The 21020-nt window shown below is 43.6% G+C and overlaps 6 non-coding genes across 6 annotated transcripts; all 6 read right to left on the bottom strand.

The window, feature by feature from the left end:
* Positions 1–7971: 7971 nt before the first annotated feature.
* LOC147271414 (U1 spliceosomal RNA) lies at positions 7972–8135 on the bottom strand. Its single transcript, XR_015116847.1, has one exon. It is a non-coding gene; the product is annotated as a U1 spliceosomal RNA (small nuclear RNA).
* Positions 8136–8910: 775 nt separating this feature from the next.
* Positions 8911–9101, bottom strand: LOC147271413 (U2 spliceosomal RNA). Its single transcript, XR_015116413.1, has one exon. It is a non-coding gene; the product is annotated as a U2 spliceosomal RNA (small nuclear RNA).
* Positions 9102–9687: 586 nt separating this feature from the next.
* Positions 9688–9851, bottom strand: LOC147271412 (U1 spliceosomal RNA). Its single transcript, XR_015116846.1, has one exon. It is a non-coding gene; the product is annotated as a U1 spliceosomal RNA (small nuclear RNA).
* Positions 9852–10626: 775 nt separating this feature from the next.
* Positions 10627–10817, bottom strand: LOC147271411 (U2 spliceosomal RNA). Its single transcript, XR_015116412.1, has one exon. It is a non-coding gene; the product is annotated as a U2 spliceosomal RNA (small nuclear RNA).
* Positions 10818–11403: 586 nt separating this feature from the next.
* LOC147271410 (U1 spliceosomal RNA) lies at positions 11404–11567 on the bottom strand. The gene has a single exon (XR_015116598.1). It is a non-coding gene; the product is annotated as a U1 spliceosomal RNA (small nuclear RNA).
* A 775-nt stretch (positions 11568–12342) lies between these two features.
* On the bottom strand, positions 12343–12533 carry LOC147271409 (U2 spliceosomal RNA). The gene has a single exon (XR_015116489.1). It is a non-coding gene; the product is annotated as a U2 spliceosomal RNA (small nuclear RNA).
* Positions 12534–21020: the final 8487 nt, after the last annotated feature.

Genomic DNA, 21020 nt, shown 5'->3' with positions numbered 1-21020 from the left:
TGCAGAAGTCCCAGACCCTGATTTTTCCCAGTTTCACAAGGGGATAGTTTTTTCTCTTTGAACCTAGGAAGTTGAAATTTGAGTGTGTTGTTCTGTCCTCCATAAGGATCACATCTGTGGTGGTTTGACCCCCCTAAGTCCTTTCTGCTGTCCGTAAAGGGTGTGGCAAAGTCCAGTAAAGTCTTTAAATTAAGCATCATAACTGGTCAAAGTTGCTCCAAATGAGATGAGCTTTCTGGGAGGAGCTCACACCTCTGCCAGAAACCAATATTTAAAACTTTGAAGCCCCACCTCCTTCCTGAAGCCACTTCCTGTTTGGGAGGGGGTTCTAGAATTATTCCACCAGATTAGGATTTCATAAAGTTTCAGGTCTGTATCCACTGGAGAGGCCAATGAGAGCAAAAGAGCAACAGGGTCAAAGGTCAACAGGCCTCGTGTCTCAGCCAGGCCTCAAAGGGTTAAGTGAGCCTTTTGGAGCTCCTTTGAAAAAAGGCCTGACACCAATCTTGTTCAGGACCAACATGAAGAAGGATCTTTGGAACATTTTCACATCTTTAAGACCGCCTTGACTCCTTTTTATAGAAGGTGTCACTGAACAGCACAAAGCTGCTATTGCAGCCATCAGGCCTCATTTCTGATCAGTTATTATTGTTGAAACAAAGCTGAATATCAATTATTGATTTTTATTGTCATCATTGTGAACACCTGATGAGAGAAACACAATAAAAACATTTGAAAAGGAAGGATCAGAGTGTTGTTGTACTGCAATACTACAGTACAGCATCAGAGACACTCAGTTATTGATTGCCTGAATGATTGATTTCCCCAGAAGAGGAACAGCTTTGTTGGAGCAGTAAAAATACACACATCAGAACGACAAAGTTACATTTGAAAAGAAACTACATGACATTACCAGCACAACATCTGAAGAACAGTTAGGATCAATTTAACTGGCCAGATAGTTAGGATTTCTTTAATGATATCCTTGATGAACCCAGACATCAGAGTGGTTTGTTCCCCTCAATCATAAATCTGTAAATACAGCGTGAAGTGATGGAACTAAAAGGCCACCTCTGAGTGCAGGAGTGAGCCTCTGTGACGGATGTGACGTCAGCAGACCGCCATTAGTTTGAGTCATTGTTTATATTCTTAATGCTGATTGGTCGATCTATAATGGTGACAAATGGACTTCGTAGGTAGAATAAACATCCAGAAATTAAATGAATTTGTAGATTGTCTTATTAATCAAAAGATGAAGTATTAAAAATATTTGTTTTTTTTCCTCGGAGTGAGCGACAACTACCGGATTTTCTCACAGAAGAACGGGGCCGACTTCCACGGAAGCAGATGTTTGTAATTCCTGGGGCACTAAAATCCATTTCATATTATTCTTTATTGAACAGCGAACATTATGGAAATAAAATTTATATTTCTCGCCAGAAATGTCCTTAAAATGCTTTTTAAAAATCAAACCTATCTTGAAATGACACTCGTCCGTAATGGCGTCCTTAGCAACCAACATAGCAACAGTAGAAATGTGACACTGTAACGACTCTCTTCCGAGAGGTGAAAGATTCATCGTAATAACGAACAAACCAAAGATTAAACACAAGAACTGAGCAAAGATTATGAAAACAAAATGCATATTTCTCTCTAGAAATGTCATCAGAATGCTTTATTAAATCAAAACTATCTTGGAAGAAGGCACTTTCCTCCGAAAATGACAGGAGCGGCGGCCATGTTTTTGTTTTGAGAGGCCCGCATGAAAGAGTCACATGAGGGAAGGGGGTATGGGGTCATGGGGGGGGGGGGGGGGGCGATCCCAGGTGACGTTGTTCAAGAGGCAGGGTTCACCCTGGACAGGTCACCAGTCCATCAGGAGAAATGAGGTGGTCGGTATCATGCAACCTAAACTAAAACATTAGTCAGGTCAAATTCAGATTAAAGCAAGAGTCTCCAGATCAAAGTCAGAATTCCTGATGATGTCATCAGGGCTTTGACAATCGCTAGAATTCTGTCTTTGATCTCAGGAGGACATGAAAGAAACACAATTGAGGAAAGTAGAAGAGAGCTTGGCAGCATGATGGTGCAGTGGTGAGCACTGTGGCCTCACAGCAAGAAGGTTCTGGGTTTGAGTCCAGGCTCGGGTGGGGAATCTTTCTGTGTAGAGCCTGCATGTTCTGCCCATGAATGCGTGGGTTCTCTCTGGTACTCCGGCTCCTTCCCACTGTCCAAAGACATGTAATTGGGGACGAGGCTGATTGGACACTCTAAATTGACCGTAGGTATGAATGTGAGTGTGAATGGTTGTTCGTCTCTGTGTGCTGACCCTGTGATGGACTGGTGACCTGTCCAGGGTGAACCCCGCCTCTGGCCTGTAGATGCTGGGATAGGCTCCAGCCCCCCCCTCGACCATCAATGTAGGTCTTTTGTTAATTGCATGCCACATGAAATTATTGTTGGTCAGTTTTCTAGCGACTGTCTCACAGTGGCAAGACAAGAACACTTCTACTTTTAATGTTGACAGTTTGTTCAACACTAAACTTCATCCAGTACCATGTTGTCAAACACTGGAACCTCCACAGCACCTGAACAGGGACTTGAACCCTGGACCCTCACATTAAAAGTCTGATGCTCTACCGTCTGAGCTCCTCAGGCTCTTTCTACAGCATTGAGACAGGAACAGAAACACCTGTGAAGGTCAAACTGATGCTTTCTTGACTTGTTCAGTCCTCCATGTTGAAGTCCACCATGCTTTTGATTGGCTCTGATTCTCTGTGGCAAAATCCAACAAGAGGCTCCAAAAATGTCCTGAATGTCACAAGACTGCACAGGACAAGATGTTAGTTTCCTTCATGTCTGCAGTTCCTCCACTGGAAAGTAAAGTCAATGCTGCTCCTCTGCTGAAACCTGGGATCGGACCAGGGACCTTTAGATCTTCAGTCTAAGGCTCTCCCAACTGAGCTGGTTCAGTTCTGAGTGAGGGCTCTGCTTCTCTCATTTATAATCTCTTCCACTCTCACTGGACCTTAGAGAGGATTGGAGCTTCTGAAGTCCTGACACATTGAACAGTTCTCCAGGACCATTTTTGATGAAGGTCTGGATCACACCAGCCTTTTTTGTTTGTCTTCTTGCACCACCGTGCCGCCCCTACTAGTCGTCTACATATCAGTGTTCTCAGTATTGCACGAACATTCACATCAGTATTGTGCTAATATTTTATTTCCTGGCTCTTCAATCCTCCTATTATGAAGTTGATTGCTTCAGCGACCAGGAGACGTTATCATTGGCAGCTAGTTTACTATTATTGCTGCTGCTGTTGTTGGTTGTGTGTCTGTCTTCCATCCCCCTGTCCCTCTGTCTTTCTCTCTGCTTGTCTTTCACCCTCATCTTGTTCCCATCTTTTTGTCATTCCCTCCCTCCTTTCTCTCTGTCTTTTGTCTTTCCTTCTCTCTATTTGTCTTCTGCTGTCTGTCCTGTCCTGCTCGCTTTCAACAACCAACCAGTCAAAGCAGACGTCCGGTTAAAAAAATATGATAAAAGAACTCTTGGTTTGATTTGGCTTGAGACATGAAGAAGATAGGATTGTTTTCCTTTCATTTTAGAAGCTTTTCCAGATTCATGAAAAGATCATCAATCAGTGCAGTATTTCAGACAGACTTCTGGTCCGTGAGGACGAGGAATCCAGCACAGATCCACAGAACTCCAACTGCCATCTTTGATGGTTCCTTTACAGTCTGTAGGGTGGAGAGATCCTCCTGAGTCTGGCTTGGAATGTTTGTCTGTGGATGTGTTGGCCCTGTGATGGACTGGTGACCTGTCCAGGGTGAACACGGCCTGTCGCCCAAAAGCTGCTGGGATAGGCTCCACCCCCTCATGACCCTGAACAGGATAAGCAGAAGACAATGGACAGAAGTCCTGACACATTGAACAGTTCTCCAGGACCATTTTTGATGAAGGTCTGGATCTCACCAGCCTTTTTTGTTTGTCCTTTTCCAGTTGCCTCAACATTGTGTGAGCCAATAATTCCACATCTGTACCAGACACACCTCTGGTTGGTGGGTTTATGGATCTTTCTGTTCTAACAGTGTCTTTTATCTTGCTTTTATCTTTTCTATCTTTTCTTTGTATCTGCATTCTGTGGTGCACGGTGGCTCTGGAAGAGCGCTCTAACTATTGTCACTGTACCCCCCCCCCTACAACGAAAATAAAAGATTCTGATTCCGATTCTGACACACACACACACACACACACACACACACGTGTATCAACATGATGTTCCGAATGTTTCACTGTCTGTGGTTGTCCAGCTCTCCTTGTCTCTTCACTGTCATTGTCAGAACTCGGAGCAGTCTTCCTCTCCAGGTGATGTCTCTGAGTGATGATGATTGCTGTCTGTTCAACCAGCTTCATTTGTTGATATCTGAGAAGGACTGAAGACAGCAAAGTGTGCTGATTGGCCAACAACCCCTCACAGGTCAAAGGTCACTGCTCTGAGGCGGACCAGTTTACTGTAACAGTGGTGGCACCATCCACTGCTGGCGCTCTCTTCAGTGCTTCTTGTTTCTGCCCTTTGTGTGTGAGCTCCTAGAGCAGCTGGTCCGCCCCCCCCCCCCTTTTCTTTTCTATTCCTCTAATTTATTTTTTGATTTTCTATTTTTGTAATTCATCATCGATCTCGGCTCACGGTCGCTACACTCTTGACCTCCTGTGAGCCTTGAAGAGAGAGAAGCCACCTTTGTGTTGGAGAAGAGCAGCTTAGTCCAGGCAGCCAGCAGCCTGAGACCAGAGGGTAGCCAATCAACGCGCTTCCCTTCTTCATCGAGCGAATCTCAGCGGGAGCCACGGTCGACGAGGTGGAGGCTTTGGAGGCCGTCCTCCCACCAGTTCGTTGGAGAGGCGTCGTACATCGATGGGAGAATCCAGCTGAGAACGTGAGCCGGTTACGTTGGTTTTCACCGATTCAGGCCTGGACTCCTGTCTCGCTGCCAAACTCCGCCTGACTCCGTAGAGCTGGTCAGCCTCCACTCAGTCCTCTTCATTTGGTTGGAGGTCACCATCGTTCATCCTACACACCTTTCCACCTGCCTCTTAGCCGTCTACTTGAAGCTCAGATAAATCCAGGCTAATTCATACCTGCTACTCAATATGGGCCTTAATTACTCTGCTGGAATTATCACTCTGTCTTAAGGGTTTTCTTAATTGTATTAAATCCTCTTTAATTTCCAAGAAGTCTTCCAACTCATTCATTCATGCAAGCCACTGATCCACAAGACCTCATTGATGAGCTTCAACCTGAGACTGATTGTTTCTCATTGGACGAAACACCCATTCAATGAGACTCATTGTCAGTCCATTGAAATCTACTGGTGTTCCTGGTGAGTTGATTTAACAACATGAGCTGACAGAATCTACGTTCAGGTAGGAACCACCACATCCAGGGGTCTGGACCTTTGAGCAGGCAGAGCCATCAAAGTAGCAGACTAAGCTAGCAGACATTAGCATTGAGAAGAAACTGATACCTGAGCCTACTTTTGGGTCTGGTCAAGTGATGACACAATAATATGACATCATTGTCAGACTGACGCCTGCTCAACACTGACCAAACGCCGCCCTATTGCATTGTGGGAAATTTCTGCTTGGCTCGCGTCCATCAAAACACACAAAGAAATTTCTCCAGAATCAGGATTGACAGTGGATACAATTGATTCCACACTGGTTTCGGGTGCAGGTTTGGAATTTCAGACACAGTCTGTGTTTGTGTTGTTCATTCAGTGATTTTTCTTACAATTCCCAATCAAAGCCCCACATTGCTAATGAACTCAAAATGATGCTAACAGTAATGTAGTGATAGTTGCTAATAAACTAAGTGATGCTGACAGTCATGTGGTTAGAGTTTCAAGTAACCTAAAAATGATGCAGACAGTAATGTAGTAAGAGTTGCTTCGAACCTCAAAGTAATGCGTCAGTGATTTCAGAAGAATTGCTAATGATCTCAAAATGATGCGACAGTGATGTAGTGATAGTTGCTAATAAACTCAGTGATGCTGACAGTCATGTAGTAAGAGTTGCTAAAAACCACAAAATAATGCGACTGTGATGTCGGAAGAATTGCTCATGATCTCAAAATGATGCGACGGTAATCTAGTAAGAGCTGCTAATAAATTCAAAATGATGCTAACAGTAATGTAGTGAAAGTTTCGAATAACCTCAAAGTGATGCTGACAGTCATGTGGTTAGAGTTTCGAGTAACCTAAAAATGATGCGGACAGTAATGTATTAAGAGTTGCTAATAACCTCAAAATAATGCGACAGTGATTTCAGAAGAATTTCTAATGAACTCAAAATGATGCTAACAGGAACGTAGTGATAGTTGCTAATAAACTCAGTGATACTTACAATAATGTAGTAAGAGTTTCAAACTCCCTCAAAATGATGCTGACAGTCATGTAGTAAGAGTTGCTACTAAACTCAAAATAATGCGACAGTGATGTCGGAAGAGTTGCTAATGAATTCAAAATGATGCTACAGTGATGTAGTAAGAGATGCTAAAAAACTAAAAATGATGCTGACGGTAATGTAGGAAGAGTTGAAACTAACGTTAAAATGATGCTACACTGTTGTCATAAGAATTGCTAATAAACTCAAAATGATGCTAACAGTAATGTAGTAAGTGTTTCGAAATACCTCAAAGTGATGCTGACAGTCATGTAGTCAGAGTTGCTACGAACCTCAAAATAATGCGACAGTGATGTTGGAAGAATTGCTAATGGTCTCAAAATGATGCGACAGTGATGTAGCAAGAATTGCTAATGAACTCAAAATGATGCTAACTGTAATGGAATGAAAGTTTCGAATGGCCTCAAAGTGATGCTGACAGTCATGTAGTAAGAGTTGCTACAAAACTCAAAATAATGCGACAGCGATGTCGGAAGAATTGCTAATAAACTCAAAATGATGCTGACGGAAATCTAGTAAGAGCTGCTAATGATCTCAAAATGATGCTACAGTGATGTTGTAAGAATTGCTAATGATATCAAAATGATGTGACGGTCATGTAGTAAGAATTGCTAATGAACTCAAAATAATGCCAACAGTAATGTAGCGATAGTTGCTAATAAACTCAGTGATGCTTACAGTAATGTCGTAAGTGTTTCGAACTACCTCAAAGTGATGCTGACAGTCATGTAGTGATAGTTGCTAATAAACTCAGTTATGCTTACAGTAACGTAGTAAGTGTTTTGAACAACCTCAAAGTGAAGCTGACAGTCATGTAGTAAGAGTTGCTACTAACCTCAAAATAATACTACGGTGATGTCGTAAGAATTGCTAATGATATCAACATGATGTGACAGTGATGTAGTAAGAATTGCTAATGATCTCAAAATGATGCTACAGTGATGCCGGAAGAATTGCTAATGAATTCAAAAATGATGCTGACAGTAATGTAGTGATAGTTGCTAATAAACTCAAAGTGATGCTGACAGTAATTTATGAAGAGTTGCAAAAAACCTTATAATAATGACACAGTAATGTAGTAAGAGTTGCTATGAAACTAAAAATAATGCGACAGTGATGTAAGAAGAATTGCTAATGATCTCAAAATGATGCGACAGTGATGTCGTCAGAATTGAGAGTCGGGGTTTTCCAAGTTGATCTCCTCCCACGCATGAATTCTCTCTGGTATCCTTCCACTTACTGCGAAGACGAGCCGTGGATGTATTGTCCTGAGCCCAGGGCTTGTCAGATACCATGACCCTCAACTAAATGTGGCAGAAACCCTGCCCTCTTCATTTAGGGCTGGAAGGTGTGAGAGACACTGGGAGGTCATCGAGGCTACGTCCTCCGCGGTCTCCTCAGGCATGCCAGCACAAGAGGAGACCGCCAACTGGCCGGGACAGGCGGTCACCGTTGTTGTTGCCGCCGCCGTGGTCGGCCTTTCTTTCTTTCTTTCCTTTTTTCACACGATCACAGGGGAGAGCGCGGACGCAGTCCCCCACTGTCAGAAATTATGCAGTTGAGACTCCCACATTTGGGGAATTCACCAGGGTCAGCACAGCCCCAGTGCAATGGCTGAGCCTCACCCGGGGAGAACCACCTTGCTGATCATGGTATCTCCTCTGCCAGGTAAGTATGACTCGCTGAGCTTAGGAACAGACATGAGCTCCAGGGACACAGCCTTCTGACTGACAGGCAGGGAGGCCGACACAGCGCCTGATCTTTCCTACCTTGTGCCAATCTGCCGCGTGCGCAGCCCCCTTTGTTTCTCACAACGATGCCGGATGTCAGATATCCCAAGCCCGGGAAGCTCGACCGATGCCGTTTTCAAGGCTCACCTTCTCGCTGGGGGCACCAGCGTGGCCTCTAACCGCACGCATCGTGCCCCGCAGTAAAAAAAACAATCTCCGTCCGCTTTCACCCTTGGATGGAGCGTCGCGACCATGAGAGCTGTCAACGCAAGCGGCCCAATTCCGAAAGACTGAAGGCAGCAAGCTGGGGTTTCACATTTCAACATCAAGTTCACAACCAATCTCTGGGCAAAACAGGCACATTGAAGGTTCAGGTCTTTCAGAGTGCATTCCAAAGCCTTTTGGGAAAGGCTCCGAGAGCAGTGCCGTCAGCGGACCTCCATCCTTATCTGGAGTGCAAACGGAGCCACAACTTGACGCCCAGCGGCAGCGCGGGCGGAAATCCAGCCCCGGCCTCATGTGCAGCACTCGAGAGTTGGCCTGAAGAGCACGGGATTTGCTCCTGACAAAAGGGGAGGGGCCCGCACCGTTCCTGGAAGGCCATTGCGGCCGCAGGCTGAGGAAAAGCTGCAGTGCAGGAGGAGAACCCTGGTCCGGCTTTGGGTGGAGCAGGTGAGCGAGTGCCTGGCGGAGGCTTGTTTTATTTCCGACGAGAAATGCGGGGCATTGCACCACTCCTGGAAACACTGCAATACCAGGTTGGTGCGTGGAAAGGACGGAGCAAGCTCCCGATCCATCTCCCTGTTCCAAAAAGCAATTTAATATATGGTTCTCGGATAGGGAACGTAACAGATATTAAACTGATAAGAACAGATACTACACTTGATCTTAGCCAAAAGGCCGAGAAGCGATGCCTGTCAGCCACCCGACGTGAGAGCCAGCACCCCCGGTACAGCCAATCCCGGCCGCGGCTGTGGGCAGGAACTGCAACATTTTGGGTGGCGACACAAAATGCAGTGCCATAAACACTACATCTGGCACACTGGTTGTCCCCACTGCTATCCAAAGCAAAGGCAATCGGTGCCTTCACCCTGCTATGCTAGTGGGGCGACTCAAAGTAAAACAAAGCGGTGTTCAAAGCCACAAGCCAGCGACTCATCCTGGAGTCGGGGTTTTCCAAGTTGATCTCCTCCCACGCATGAATTCTCTGGTATCATTCCACTTACTGCGAAGACGAGCCGTGGATGTATTGTCCTGAGCTCAGGGCTTGTCAGATACCATGACCCTCAACTAAATGTGGCAGAAACCCTGCCCTCTTCGTTTAGGGCTTGAAGGTGTGAGAGATACTGGGAGCTCATCGAGGCTACGTCCTCCGCGGTCTCCTCAGGCTGGCCAGCACAAGAGGAGACCGCCAACTGGCCGGGACAGGCGGTCACCGTTGTTGTTGTTGCCGCTGTGGTCGGCCTTTCTTTCTTTCTTTCCTTTTTTCACACGATCACAGGGGAGAGCGCGGACGCAGTCCCCCACTGTCAGAAATTATGCAGTTGAGACTCCCACATTTGGGGAATTCACCAGGGTCAGCACAGCCCCAGTGCAATGGCTGAGCCTCACCCGGGGAGAACCACCTTGCTGATCATGGTATCTCCTCTGCCAGGTAAGTATGACTCGCTGAGCTTAGGAACAGACATGAGCTCCAGGGACACAGCCTTCTGACTGACAGGCAGGGAGGCCGACACAGCGCCTGATCTTTCCTACCTTGTGCCAATCTGCCGCGTGCGCAGCCCCCTTTGTTTCTCACAACGATGCCGGATGTCGGATATCCCAAGCCCGGGAAGCTCGACCGATGCCGTTTTCAAGGCTCACCTTCTCGCTGGGGGCACCAGCGTGGCCTCTAACCGCACGCATCGTGCCCCGCAGTAAAAAAAACAATCTCCGTCCGCTTTCACCCTTGGATGGAGCGTCGCGACCATGAGAGCTGTCAACGCAAGCGGCCCAATTCCGAAAGACTGAAGGCAGCAAGCTGGGGTTTCACATTTCAACATCAAGTTCACAACCCATCTCTGGGCAAAACAGGCACATTGAAGGTTCAGGTCTTTCAGAGTGCATTCCAAAGCCTTTTGGGAAAGGCTCCGAGAGCAGTGCCGTCAGCGGACCTCCATCCTTATCTGGAGTGCAAACGGAGCCACAACTTGACGCCCAGCGGCAGCGCGGGCGGAAATCCAGCCCCGGCCTCATGTGCAGCACTCGAGAGTTGGCCTGAAGAGCACGGGATTTGCTCCTGACAAAAGGGGAGGGGCCCGCACCGTTCCTGGAAGGCCATTGCGGCCGCAGGCTGAGGAAAAGCTGCAGTGCAGGAGGAGAACCCTGGTCCGGCTTTGGGTGGAGCAGGTGAGCGAGTGCCTGGCGGAGGCTTGTTTTATTTCCGACGAGAAATGCGGGGCATTGCACCACTCCTGGAAACACTGCAATACCAGGTTGGTGCGTGGAAAGGACGGAGCAAGCTCCCGATCCATCTCCCTGTTCCAAAAAGCAATTTAATATATGGTTCTCGGATAGGGAACGTAACAGATATTAAACTGATAAGAACAGATACTACACTTGATCTTAGCCAAAAGGCCGAGAAGCGATGCCTGTCAGCCACCCGACGTGAGAGCCAGCACCCCCGGTACAGCCAATCCCGGCCGCGGCTGTGGGCAGGAACTGCAACATTTTGGGTGGCGACACAAAATGCAGTGCCATAAACACTACATCTGGCACACTGGTTGTCCCCACTGCTATCCAAAGCAAAGGCAATCGGTGCCTTCACCCTGCTATGCTAGTGGGGCGACTCAAAGTAAAACAAAGCGGTGTTCAAAGCCACAAGCCAGCGACTCATCCTGGAGTCGGGGTTTTCCAAGTTGATCTCCTCCCACGCATGAATTCTCTGGTATCATTCCACTTACTGCGAAGACGAGCCGTGGATGTATTGTCCTGAGCTCAGGGCTTGTCAGATACCATGACCCTCAACTAAATGTGGCAGAAACCCTGCCCTCTTCGTTTAGGGCTTGAAGGTGTGAGAGATACTGGGAGCTCATCGAGGCTACGTCCTCCGCGGTCTCCTCAGGCTGGCCAGCACAAGAGGAGACCGCCAACTGGCCGGGACAGGCGGTCACCGTTGTTGTTGTTGCCGCTGTGGTCGGCCTTTCTTTCTTTCTTTCCTTTTTTCACACGATCACAGGGGAGAGCGCGGACGCAGTCCCCCACTGTCAGAAATTATGCAGTTGAGATTCCCACATTTGGGGAATTCACCAGGGTCAGCACAGCCCCAGTGCAATGGCTGAGCCTCACCCGGGGAGAACCACCTTGCTGATCATGGTATCTCCCCTGCCAGGTAAGTATGACTCGCTGAGCTTAGGAACAGACATGAGCTCCAGGGACACAGCCTTCTGACTGACAGGCAGGGAGGCCGACACAGCGCCTGATCTTTCCTACCTTGTGCCAATCTGCCGCGTGCGCAGCCCCCTTTGTTTCTCACAACGATGCCGGATGTCGGATATCCCAAGCCCGGGAAGCTCGACCGATGCCGTTTTCAAGGCTCACCTTCTCGCTGGGGGCACCAGCGTGGCCTCTAACCGCACGCATCGTGCCCCGCAGTAAAAAAAACAATCTCCGTCCGCTTTCACCCTTGGATGGAGCGTCGCGACCATGAGAGCTGTCAACGCAAGCGGCCCAATTCCGAAAGACTGAAGGCATCAAGCTGGGGTTTCACATTTCAACATCAAGTTCACAACCCATCTCTGGGCAAAACAGGCACATTGAAGGTTCAGGTCTTTCAGAGTGCATTCCAAAGCCTTTTGGGAAAGGCTCCGAGAGCAGTGCCATCAGCGGACCTCCATCCTTATCTGGAGTGCAAACGGAGCCACAACTTGACGCCCAGCGGTAGCGCGGGCGGAAATCCAGCCCCGGCCTCATGTGCAGCACTCGAGAGTTGGCCTGAAGAGCACGGGATTTGCTCCTGACAAAAGGGGAGGGGCCCGCACCGTTCCTGGAAGGCCATTGCGGCCGCAGGCTGAGGAAAAGCTGCAGTGCAGGAGGAGAACCCTGGTCCGGCTTTGGGTGGAGCAGGTGAGCGAGTGCCTGGTGGAGGCTTGTTTTATTTCCGACGAGAAATGCGGGGCATTGCACCACTCCTGGAAACACTGCAATATCAGGTTGATGCGTAGAAGGGACGGAGCAAGCTCCCGATCCATCTCCCTGTTCCAAAAAGCAATTTAATATATGGTTCTCGGATAGGGAACGTACCAGATATTAAACTGATAAGAACAGATACTACACTTGATCTTAGCCAAAAGGCCGAGAAGCGATGCCTGTCAGCCACCCGACGTGAGAGCCAGCACCCCCGGTACAGCCAATCCCGGCCGCGGCTGTGGGCAGGAACTGCAACATTTTGGGTGGCGACACAAAATGCAGTGCCATAAACACTACATCTGGCACACTGGTTGTCCCCACTGCTATCCAAAGCAAAGGCAATCGGTGCCTTCACCCTGCTATGCTAGTGGGGCGACTCAAAGTAAAACAAAGCGGTGTTCAAAGCCACAAGCCAGCGACTCATCCTGGAGTCGGGGTTTTCCAAGTTGATCTCCTCCCACGCATGAATTCTCTGGTATCATTCCACTTACTGCGAAGACGAGCCGTGGATGTATTGTCCTGAGCTCAGGGCTTGTCAGATACCATGACCCTCAACTAAATGTGGCAGAAACCCTGCCCTCTTCGTTTAGGGCTTGAAGGTGTGAGAGATACTGGGAGCTCATCGAGGCTACGTCCTCCGCGGTCTCCTCAGGCTGGCCAGCACAAGAGGAGACCGCCAACTGGCCGGGACAGGCGGTCACCGTTGTTGTTGCCGCCGCCGTGGTCGGCCTTTCTTTCTTTCTTTCCTTTTTTCACACGATCACAGGGGAGAGTGCGGACGCAGTCCCCCACTGTCAGAAATTATGCAGTTGAGACTCCCACATTTGGGGAATTCACCAGGGTATCCAAAACCTGGGAAGCTCGGCCGATGCCGTTTTCAAGGCTCACCTTGTCGCTCGGTGAACCAGCGTGGCCTCGAGCCGCATTAGAATTGCTAATGAACTCAAAATGATGCTAAAAGTAATGTTGTGAAAGTTTCGAATAACCTCAAAGTAATGCTGACAGTCATGAAGTAAGAGTTTCTATGAACTTCAAAATAATGCGACAATGATGTCGGAAGAATTGCTAATAATCTCAAAATAATGCGACAGTGATGTCGGAAGAATTGCTAATGAACTCAAAATGATGCTGACGGTAATTTTGGAAAAGTTGAAACTAACCTCAAATTGATAATACAGTGATGTCGTAAGAATTGCTAATAAACTCAAAATGATGCTAACAGTAATGTAGTGATAGTTGCTAATCAAGTAAGTGATGCTTACAGTAATGTAGTAAGTGTTTCGAACAACCTCAAAGTGATGCTGACAGTCATGTACTAAGAGTTGCTACGAACCTCAAAATAATGCGACAGTAATGTCAGAAGAATTGCTAATGATCTCAAAATGATGCGACAGTGATGTAGTAAGAATTGCTAATGAACTCAAAATGATGCTAACAGTAATGGAGTGAAACTTTCGAATAACCTCAAAGTGATGCTTACAGTCATGTAGTAAGTGTTGCTACGAACCTCAAAATAATGCGACAGTAATGTGGTAAAAGTTGCTACGAACCTCAAAATATTGCGACAGTGATGTCGGAAGAATTGCTAATGAACTCAAAATGATGCTAACAGTAATGTAGTGATAGTTGCTAATCAACTCAGTGATGCCTACAGTAATGTAGTAAGTGTTTCGAATAACCTCAAAGTGATAGTTACAGTCATGTACTAAGAGTTGCAACGAACCTCAAAATAATGCGACAGTAATGTAGTAAGAGTTGCTACGAACCTCAAAATAATGCAACAGTGATGTCAGAAGAATTGCTAATGATCTCAAAATGATGCGACAGTGATTTAGTAAGAATTGGTAATGAACTCAAAATGATGCTAACAGTAATGGAGTGAAAATTTCAAATAACCTCAAAGTCATGCTGACAGTCATGTACTAAGAGGTGCTACGAACCACAAAATAATGCGACAGTAATGTAGTAAAAGTTGCTACGAACCTCAAAATATTGCGACAGTGATGTCCGAAGAATTGCTAATGAACTCAAGATGATGCAAACAGTAATGGAGTGAAACTTTCGAATAACCTCAAAGTGATGCTGACAGTCATGTAGTAAGAGTTGCTACAAACCTCAATATAATGCAACAGTAATGTAGTAAAAGATGCTACGAACCTCAAAATAATGCGACAGTGATGTCAGAAGAATTGCTAAAGATCTCAAAATGATGCGACAGTGATGTAGGCAGAAATGCTCATGAACTTAAAATGATGCGAACAGTAATGTAGTGGTAGTTGCTAATCAAGTCAGTGATGCTTACAGTAATGTAGTAAGTGTTTCGAATAACCTCAAAGTGATGGTGAAAGTCATGTAGGAAGAGTTGCGACGAACCTCAAAATAATGCGACAGTAATGTAGTAAGAGTTGCTACGAACCTCAAAATAATGTGACAGTGATGTCGGAAGAATTGCTAATGAACTCAAGATGATGCTAACAGTAATGTAGTAAGAGTTTCGAACACCCTCAAAGTGATGCTGACAGTCATTTAGTAAGAGTTGCTAATGAACTCAATTCAATGCTACAGTGATGTCGTGAGAATTGCTCATAAACTCAAAATGATGCTAACAGTAATGTAGTGATTGTTGCTAAAAAACTCAAAGTGATGCTGACAGTAATGTAGTAAGAGTTGCTACGAACATCAAAATAATGTGACAGTGATGTCAGAAGAATTGCTAATGATCTCAAAATGATGCGACAGTGATTTAGTAAGAATTGCTCATGAACTCAAAATGATGCTAACAGTAATGGAGTGAACGTTTCGAATAATCTCAAAGTGATGCTGACAGTCTTGTACTAAGAGTTGCTACGGACCTCAAAATAATGCGACAGTGATGTCGGAAGAATTGGTAATGATCTCAAAATGATGCAACAGTGATGGAATAAGAATTGCTAATGAACTCAAAAAGATGCTAACAGTAATGGAGTGAAAGTTTCGAATAACCTCAAAGTGATGCTGACAGTCATGTAGTAAGTGTTGCTACGAACCTTAAAATAATGCAACAGTTATGTCGTAAGAGTTGCTACAAACCTCAAAAAAATGCGAAAGTAATGTAGTAAAAGTTGCTACGAACCTCAAAATATTGCGACAGTGATGTCGGAAGAATTGCTAATGAACTCAAGATGATGCTAACAGTAATGTAGTGGTAGTTGCTAATCAAGTCAGTCATGCTTACAGTAATGTAGTAAGAGTTTCGAACACCCTCAAAGTGATGTTGACAGTCATTTAGTAAGAGTTGCTAATGAACTCAATTCAATGCTTCAGTGATGTCGTGAGAATTGCTCATAAACTCAAAATGATGCTAACAGTAATGCAGTGATAGTTGCTAAAAAACTCAAAGTGATGCTGACAGTAATGTAGTAAGAGTTGCTACAAACCTCAAAATAATGTGACAGTGATGTCAGAAGAATTGCTAATGATGTCAAAATGATGCGACAGTGATGTAGTAAGAGTTGCTACGAACCTCAAAATATTGCGACAGTGATGTCGGAAGAACTGCTAATGATCTCATAATGATGTGACAGTGATGTAGTAAGAATTGCTAATGAACTTAAAATGATGCTAACAGTCATGTAGTGATAGTTGCTAAGAAACACAGTGATGCTTACAGTAATGTAGTAAGAGTTGCTACGAACCTTAAAATAATGCAAAAATAATGTAGTAAGAGTTGCTACGAACCTCAAAATATTGCGACAGTGATGTCGGAAGAATTGCTAATGATGTCAAAATGATGCGACAGTGATGTAGTAAAAGTTGCTACGAACCTCAAAATATTGCGACAGTGATGTCGGAAGAGTTGCAAATGAACTCAAGATGATGCTAACAGTAATGTAGTGATAGTTGCTAAGAAACTCAGTGATGCTTACAGTAATGTAGGAAGAGTTTCGAACAACCTCAAAGTGATGCTGACAGTCATTTAGTAAGAGTTGCTAATGAACTCAATTTAATGCTACAGTGATGTCGTGAGAATTGCTCAACAACTCAAAATGATGCTAACAGTAATGTAGTGATAGTTGCTAATAAACTCAAAGTTATGCTGACAGTAATGGAGTAAGAGTTGCTACGAACCTTAAAACAATGCAACAATAATGTAGTAAGAGTTGCTACGAACCTCAAAATATTGCGACAGTGATGTCGGAAGAATTGCTAATGATCTCAAAATGATGCGACACTGATGTCGTAAGAATTGCTAATGAACTCAAAATGATGCTAACAGTAATGGAGTGAAACTTTCGAATAACCTCAAAGTGATGCTGACAGTCATGTAGTAAGAAGTGCTACGAACCTCAAAATAATGTGACAGTAATGTAGTAGAAGTTGCTACGAACCTCAAAATATTGCGACAGTGATGTCGGAAGAAATGCTAATGAACTCAAAATGATGCTAACAGTAATGTAGTGATAGTTGCTAATCAACTCAGTGATGCTTACAGCAATGTAGTAAGTGTTTCGAATAACCTCAAAGTGATGCTTAAAGTCATGTAGTAAGTGTTGCTACGAACCTCAAAATATTGCAACAGTGATGTCGGAAGAATTGCTAATGAACTCAAGATGATGCTAACAGTAATGTAGTGATAGTTGCTAAGAAACTCAGTGATGCTTACAGTAAAATAGTAAGAGTTTCGAACAACCTCAAAGAGATGCTGACAGTCATTTAGTAAGAGTTGCTAATGAACTCAGTTCAGTGCTACAGTGATTTTGTGAGAATTGCTCAACAACTCAAAATGATGCTAACAGTAATGTAGTGATAGTTGCTAATAAACTCAAAGTGATGCTGACAGTAATGTAGTCAGAGTTGCAAGGAACCTTAAAATAATGCAACAATAATGTAGTAAAAGTTGCTACGAACCTCAAAATAATGTGAGTGTGATGTCGGAAGAATTGCTAATGAACTCAAGATGATGCTAACAGTAATGTAGTGATAGTTGCTAAGAAACTCAGTGATGCTTAGAGTAATGTAGTAAGAGTTTCGAACAACCTCAAAGTGATGCTGACAGTCATTTAGTAAGAGTTGCTACGAACCTTAAAATAATGCAACAATAATGTAGTAAGAGTTGCTACGAACCTCAAAATAATGTGAGTGTGATGTCGGAAGAATTGCTAATGATCTCAAAATGATGCGACAGTGATGTCGGAAGAATTGCTAATGAACTCAAAATGATGCTAACAGTAATGGAGTGAAACTTTCGAATAACCTCAAAGTGATGCTAACAGTCATGTAGTAAGTGTTGCTACGAACCTCAAAATATTGCGACAGTGATGTCGGAAGAATTGCTAATGAACTCAAGATGATGCTAACAGTAATGTAGTGATAGTTGCTAAGAAACTCAGTGATGCTTACAGTAATGTAGTAGGAGTTTCGAACAACCTCAAAGTGATGCTGACAGTCCTTTAGTAAGAGTTGCTACGAACCTTAAAATAATGCAACAATAATGTAGTAAGAGTTGCTACGAACCTCAAAATAATGTGACAGTGATGTCAGAAGAATTGCTAATGATGTCAAAATGATGCGACAGTGATGTAGTAAGAGTTGCTACGAACCTCAAAATATTGCGACAGTGATGTCGGAAGAACTGCTAATGATCTCAAAATGATGTGACAGTGATGTAGTAAGAATTGCTAATGAACTTAAAATGATGCTAACATTCATGTAGTGATAGTTGCTAAGAAACTCAGTGATGCTTACAGTAATGTAGTAAGAGTTGCTACGAACCTTAAAATAATGCAACAATAATGTGGTAAGAGTTGCTACGAACCTCAAAATATTGCGACAGTGATGTCGGAAGAATTGCTAATGATGTCAAAATGATGCGACAGTGATGTAGTAAAAGTTGCTACGAACCTCAAAATATTGCGACAGTGATGTCGGAAGAATTGCTAATGAACTCAAGATGATGCTAACAGTAATGTAGTGATAGTTGCTAAGAAACTCAGTGATGCTTACAGTAATGTAGGAAGAGTTTCGAACAACCTCAAAGTGATGCTGACAGTCATTTAGTAAGAGTTGCTAATGAACTCAATTTAATGCTACAGTGATGTCGTGAGAATTGCTCAACAACTCAAAATGATGCTAACAGTAATGTAGTGATAGTTGCTAATAAACTCAAAGTGATGCTGACAGTAATGGAGTAAGAGTTGCTACGAAACTTAAAATAATGCAACAATAATGTAGTAAGAGTTGCTACGAACCTCAAAATATTGCGACAGTGATGTCGGAAGAATTGCTAATGATCTCAAAATGATGCGACAGTGATGTAGTAAGAATTGCTAATGAACTCAAAATGATGCTAACAGTAATGGAGTGAAACTTTCGAATAACCTCAAAGTGATGCTGACAGTCATGTAGTAAGAGTTGCTACGAACCTCAAAATAATGTGACAGTAATGGAGTAAAAGTTGCTACGAACCTCAAAATAATGCGACAGTAATGTAGTAAAAGTTGCTCCGAACCTCAAAATATTGCGACAGTGATGTCGGAAGAAATGCTAATGAACTCAAAATGATGCTAACAGTAATGTAGTGATAGTTGCTAATCAACTCAGTGATGCTTACAGTAATGTAGTAAGTGTTTCGAATAACCTCAAAGTGATGCTTACATTCATGTAGTAAGAGTTGCTAATGAACTCAGTTCAGTGCTACAGTGATTTTGTGAGAATTGCTCAACAACTCAAAATGATGCTAACAGTAATGTAGTGATAGTTGCTAATAAACTCAAAGTGATGCTGACAGTAATGTAGTAAGAGTTGCTAGGAACCTTAAAATAATGCAACAATAATGTAGTAAGAGTTGCTACGAACCTCAAAATAATATGAGTGTGATGTCGGAAGAATTGCTAATGATCTCAAATAGATGCGACAGTGATGTAGTAAGAATTGCTAATGAACTCAAAATGATACTAACAGTAATGGAGTGAAACTTTCGAATAACCTCAAAGTGATGCTAACAGTCATGTAGTAAGTGTTGCTACGAACCTCAAAATATTGCGACAGTGATGTCGGAAGAATTGCGAATGAACTCAAGATGATGCTAACAGTAATGTAGTGATAGTTGCTAAGAAACTCAGTGATGATTACAGTAATGTAGTAAGAGTTTCCAACAACCTCAAAGTGATGCTGACAGTCATTTAGTAAGAGTTGCTACGAACCTTAAAATATTGCAACAATAATGTAGTAAGAGTTGCTACGAACCTCAAAATAATGTGACAGTGATGTAAGAAGAATTGCTAATGATGTCAAAATGATGCGACAGTGATGTAGTAAGAGTTGCTACGAACCTCAAAATATTGCGACAGTGATGTCGGAAGAACTGCTAATGATCTCAAAATGATGTGACAGTGATGTAGTAAGAATTGCTAATGAACTTAAAATGATGCTAACAGTCATGTAGTGATAGTTGCTAAGAAACTCAGTGATGCTTACAGTAATGTAGTAAGAGTTGCTACGAACCTTAAAATAATGCAACAATAATGTGGTAAGAGTTGCTACGAACCTCAAAATATTGCGACAGTGATGTCGGAAGAATTGCTAATGATGTCAAAATGATGCGACAGTGATGTAGTAAAAGTTGCTACGAACCTCAAAATATTGCGACAGTGATGTCGGAAGAATTGCTAATGAACTCAAGATGATGCTAACGGTAATGTAGTGATAGTTGCTAAGAAACTCAGTGATGCTTACAGTAATGTAGGAAGAGTTTCGAACAACCTCAAAGTGATGCTGACAGTCATTTAGTAAGAGTTGCTAATGAACTCAATTTAATGCTACAGTGATGTCGTGAGAATTGCTCAACAACTCAAAATGATGCTAACAGTAATGTAGTGACAGTTGCTAATAAACTCAAAGTGATGCTGACAGTAATGCAGTAAGAATTGCTACGAACCTTAAAATAATGCAACAATAATGTAGTAAGAGTTGCTACGAACCTCAAAATATTGAGACAGTGATGTCGGAAGAATTGCTAATGATCTCAAAATGATGCGACAGTGATGTAGTAAGAATTGCTAATGAACTCAAAATGATGCTAACAGTAATGGAGTGAAACTTTCGAATAACCTCAAAGTGATGCTGACAGTCATGTAGTAAGAGTTGCTACGAACCTCAAAATAATGTGACAGTAATGGAGTAAAAGTTGCTACGAACCTCAAAATAATGCGAGAGTAATGTAGTAAAAGTTGCTACGAACCTCAAAATATTGCGACAGTGATGTCGGAAGAAATGCTAATGAACTCAAAATGATGCTAACAGTAATGTAGTGATAGTTGCTAATCAACTCAGTGATGCTTACAGCAATGTAGTAAGTGTTTCGAATAACCTTAAAGTGATGCTTACAGTCATGTAGTAAGTGTTGCTACGAACCTCAAAATATTGCAACAGTGATGTCAGAAGAATTGCTCATGAACTCAAGATGATGCTAACAGTAATGTCGTGATAGTTGCTAAAAAACTCAGTGATGCTTACAGTAATGTAGTAAGAATTTTGAACAACCTCAAAGTGATGCTGACAGTCATTTAGTAAGAGTTGCTAATGAACTCAGTTCAGTGCTACAGTGATTTTGTGAGAATTGCTCAACAACTCAAAATGATGCAAACAGTAATGTAGTGATAGTTGCTAATAAACTCAAAGTGATGC

Source organism: Aulostomus chinensis, chromosome 1, assembly GCF_037954235.1.
Source record: "Aulostomus chinensis isolate RoL2024-O1b breed Wild chromosome 1, RoL_Achi_v1.0, whole genome shotgun sequence".
Lineage (NCBI taxonomy): Eukaryota > Metazoa > Chordata > Actinopteri > Syngnathiformes > Aulostomidae > Aulostomus > Aulostomus chinensis.
The sequence above is the reverse complement of the archived record's forward strand: the minus strand, read 5'-3'. Positions and strand labels throughout refer to the sequence as shown.